Here is a 5,340-nt window from a genome sequence, read left to right on the forward strand (position 1 = left end):
AAACTAAATATAAATAAATTTTATCAAAATATTAATTTATCTAATTAATATCTAGAGAATAAATTTGATCCATTAATAACCAAAATTATTTTATTATAAGAGATGAGATGTTATTATTATAATATTAGTAGAAATCAATTTACAAATAATAATAAATCTAATTATATAAAATTACTAATTAAAAATAAATATATATCAATATATATTATAAGTAACGGAGGTTCTAATAAGAGTTTAATTTAATAATGAATATGTTCCTAAAAAACAAGTATAATTATGTTTAAAAATTTCTAGTTGCAGTTTTTGTTTAAGAAATAAGTATTCGCGCTTTTCGTTTTTAATATTAGAAATTTTCCACGATAAAGTTTTTAAAAAAAAATATATGTGGAATGGGAAAAATTGCCGTTAGTTAATATGACTATTGGCTGAAATATAGAAAGAAATTCAATAAAAATACTATATTCTTTATTTAAAAAAAAATTATTTTTTTTTGTTTAATAAATTATGGAATTTTAATTAAAATCTGAAAGAAAATAATTTATATATATTTTGAAAGATATTTAAAAATATTTATAAAATTTATTTTTAAAAAAAAATACTAAAAATTTTAAATTGACGATTAATAAAATTACTTATTATCATTTTTTTCGTTCAAATATTTATAGTTAAAAATGTATTATAAATTTTATAATTATCGCTACATTTTATTATTAATTATTTTGTTTATATTTAATTATTATTTATTAATTTCATTATTATTTACAATCATATACAGGGATGCCAGGGTCCTAAATTTCTAAATTGCAGAAAAAAATTTGGTTTATAAAATTTATTTGGCGGGGTAAAAAGTTTTTCTGGCGCCTTTGTGAAATGGCTTACTTACTACCCCCACCCCCCCCCCCCTCCTCTAAATTAATTTATTAAAATTACTAGTGTTGCAAAACGTCTCGATTTGAGCCGATTTTAAAAACGGCTAACTCAATATTTTAGTCAGGAAAATATTGTCCAAGCCTCGAAATTTGGTCAATAGATGTCTAAACCTTTGTCTCATCCATGATCAAAATCTTTAGGCTTGCATGATAATTTATCCTGAATAAAACATTGAGTTACCTTGAATTCATAGTGGAGCGATTTACGTTAGCGATTTAACAGCTGACAAATTTTTTTTTAAAATCTGTTTATGAGATCAATTTTTCTTTATTAAGATCATTATTTTATGAATTGAATTAAAGATAAAATTAATATTAATAAATAAAAAATCGATCTCATAAACAGATTTTGAAAATTGATGAGTTGTTAAATCGTAGTGAGCTGTTAAATCGCGATCAGCTGTTAAATAGCGATCAGCTTTAAATCGTGATCGCAATCCCCATTATGAATTCAAGGTTAAGGGTTAAGCGCGAGTTATCAAATACACTTTATTTTTGTATTCTCGACCACGAATTCGGGCTAACACTGAATGAGGAGTTACCTTGCATTCAGAGTTATCACGAATTAGCGGCGAAGCGTATTCAATTCAGCGAAACTTTTATCGCGAAACACTTTTTCGCGAAACTTTTATAGCGAATGTCGTTTATCGCGAAAAGATTTTATAGCGAAGGTAATATCGCGAAACCAATTCCGCGAATTTTTTTCCGCGAAACATTTATAGCGAAGACAATTTCGCGAAGCCATTATCGCGACTTTATCTCAGCGAAACCTTAAGCGCAAAGTCATTGAAGCGAATACATTTTAGCGAAACTATTTACGCTAACCCTTTACAGCGAATTTTTTATAACGAATATGTTTGCGTGAAGTAATTATCGTAAAAACAGCGCCCCTCAATGACGAGCGCGAGCGGGAGTAGCTCCTTTTAGGGCTGCAGCGGAAGAGCGCCGCTCCACCGCTCCTTTAAATTTAATATATAAATTATATATTTTTTTAAATATTAATAATATTTGTTAATTAAAATAAAATCTAATGAAAATAAAATTATATTTTATTTAAATTTAATTTATTCATTATTAAATGTTGAGCCGAGTTTTATATTGGTTTTTCATCTAATTATTTTAAACATTAAACATCAGTTTTTCCTTTTTATATTGAAATTTTTTTGAAAAATCTTGTAAGTCATATTAATATTCATTTTTCGAAATACACTTTATAGGAAGTATCGATATCTAGACACTATTTTATATCCGTTTTTAGCATTTTAAGATACATTTTCATATTACTGGAATTTAACGTTTTTTTTTACCTAAAAATAATATTTGAGTGCAAAATTCATTTTATCTCATGAGCATATAATTTAAATAAATGTATAATAAAAAATTTAAAAAAATATATACTTGTATATAAAGAAATATAAATATTCATATTAATTAATTTTCGATTCTATTCTATTTTAATATATTATCATTTATTAATTTATTACAGTTTATATTATGCTAAGTGTAAATATAATACAAAGTCATATTAAAAATTTGGAAAATTTATTGGAACTTATAAAAGAGCATGTAAATAGATCAGCTTTAGGTAAATTTCTTAATATATTTATAAAATCATTATATTCAAATAAAGAAAGATATATAAATTTGCTTGAGGTATCTAAATTGTTAGAAGAAGCCCATGAACTTGTAATAGATGTTTCATTGTTATATTCAATATATTCTTTAGTTGGAAAAAATTGATATAGAATCAAATGATTTGCCTATCAATGAAAAACAACGTGATCAATATAAAACCATTTTTAATATGATTTGTTATGTTGTGACACATTGGCAAATGTTTAACAACATGTCAAACATTAAATATCTAACATGGCTTTTTTATCAAAATAATGGCAATATTATTAAAAAATAAACTGAGCATTAAATATATAATTCTACATATTTAAAATAATGGCAATATAATTAAAAAATAAACTGACTTCTTCATCTTTACAATTATCTCTTTCTAAATAGTCATTTGATTTCTGAGATATTTTTAATTCCTTCTTTATAATGATATAAAGATTTTCACATATAGTAAAACTTACATATGTTTTGTCTAGCCCATCTAATTGTGTTTTATATTGATCACGTTGTTTTTCATTCATAGGCAAATCATTTGATTCTATATCAATTTTTTCCAACTAAAGAATATATTGAATATAACAATGAAACATCTATTACAAGTTCATGGGCTTCTTCTAACAATTTAGATACCTCAAGCAAATTTATATATCTTTCTTTATTTGAATATAATGATTTTATAAATATATTAAGAAATAAAGCTGATCTATTTACATGCTCTTTTATAAGTTCCAATAAATTTTCCAAATTTTTAATATGACTTTGTATTATATTTACACTTAGCATAATATAAACTGTAATAAATTAATAAATGATAATATATTAAAATAGAATAGAATCGAAAATTAATTAATATGAATATTTATATTTCTTTATATACAAGTATATATTTTTTTAAATTTTTTATTATACATTTATTTAAATTATATGCTCATGTGAGATAAAATGAATTTTGCATTCAAATTTATTTTTAATTTTTCACTAAATATTTATTTAGATATGCTCATGAGATATTTTGCACTCAAATATTATTTTTAGGTAAAAAAAAACGTTAAATTCCAGTAATATGAAAATGTATCTTAAAATGCTAAAAACGGATATAAAATAGTTAGATATCGATACTTCCTATAAAGTGTATTTCGATACAGACACGATATTTTGTATCTAAATACTTTAACAGCTTTGGCATAAAGGAACGAAAAATTTTAATTAAACATATGATTTTAAATTTTTTATATAAAAATATAGTTCTATCCCATAAATGTTTTAATTATTATAGGATCCGACTTATTCATCCAATCAAAATCCATTCTCACCACATAATTATAAAAATATTGAATTTTTTAAAATGTGTTTTTTTAATTGAAAACTATAAATAAGGTTTCTATTGAGAATTTTACCTTATAGTATCTAAAATATGGACAACTTATAAGAACTTACAGCCCTTTCCCTCTTATGGTATTGTAATTATTCACAAAATTCAATCCATACTTTCTAAAATCTTCAGACAAATCGGCCGGTAAAGTAATTACAACTAAAGGAAATGTTAAACATTAAGGTTAAAAATAATTATAAAAAAAATTTAATAAAATTACTAATGAAAATAATTTCAATAAAAATTAAATATGAGAGAAATTATTTATAATTCTGAAAATAAAAATGTTTTTCCTAAGTTCTCCCAAGTTCTCCAGACGGATTTCATAAATCTAAAATCTATCAAATATAAATCAAAGTTAGCTCCGTGAAGTTGGCCGAACGATTGGAAGCACTAACGATGAATCATATGTCATTTTTTAGTGCTTCGTTAGTGCTTGTTTGCTTCAATCCGTATAGTAGCCGAATTTAAGGAAAAAAGTTATAAGCAAAAATAAAAATTTGTGCCAACTTCACGCTTAAAAGTCGACTGGAAGCACTAACGATGCAACTTATATCATTCTTTAGTGCTTCGTTATTAGAGGTTAGTGCTTCAATCCATTTTGTAGCAGAATTTAAGAATAAAAAGTTATTCACGAAAAAAACAAAAATAAACAAATAATGGCGACTTGCCAAAACAAAAACTATAGGAGTACTAAACATCCGGTTTTCGCCATTATTTAGTGCTTAATTGGTGTATTTAAATTCCGTTATTAATTTACTTAACCGCCTTATAAAAAATAAGTTATAAGCTAAATAAAAATTATGACGTCACGATTTAGGCGTGAAGTTGGCCGAACTTTTGGAAGCACTAACGATGAAACTTATATCATTCTTTAGTCGGGCAAAAATTTTGTCGGGTTCGCATCCCTTATATATAAAATTGCTATATTTTGTCTCTGTTTAAGAATTTATGTGAAAAAATAATCGTTAAAATGTGATAATCTTAAAATCCAAGCCTTTTTCTACTATTGATCTTATCTTTTAATAAAATTATATATACAATAAAAGTTTTATAGGGAATCAAAATGTCATAATTTATTTTTTTAAATATTTTATTAAAATATATTAAATTAAAAGTATACTTGAGGAATCGTCTTTGAAGATAATGTTTAAGAATTTATGTGAAAAAATAATCGTTAAAATGTGATAATCTTAAAATCCAAGCCTTTTTCTACTATTGATCTTATCTTTTAATAAAATTATATATACAATAAAAGTTTTATAGGGAATCAAAATGTCATAATTTATTTTTTTAAATATTTTATTAAAATATATTAAATTAAAAGTATACTTGAGGAATCGTCTTTGAAGATATGTTTAAAATTTTTTTTAGTTTATAGAATTAATTAAATAATGTAAGTATTTTTTTAAA

This window comes from Gordionus sp. m RMFG-2023, chromosome 5 (assembly GCF_954871325.1).
Source record: "Gordionus sp. m RMFG-2023 chromosome 5, tfGorSpeb1-WG-v2, whole genome shotgun sequence".
Classification (NCBI taxonomy): domain Eukaryota; kingdom Metazoa; phylum Nematomorpha; class Gordioida; order Chordodea; family Parachordodidae; genus Gordionus; species Gordionus sp. m RMFG-2023.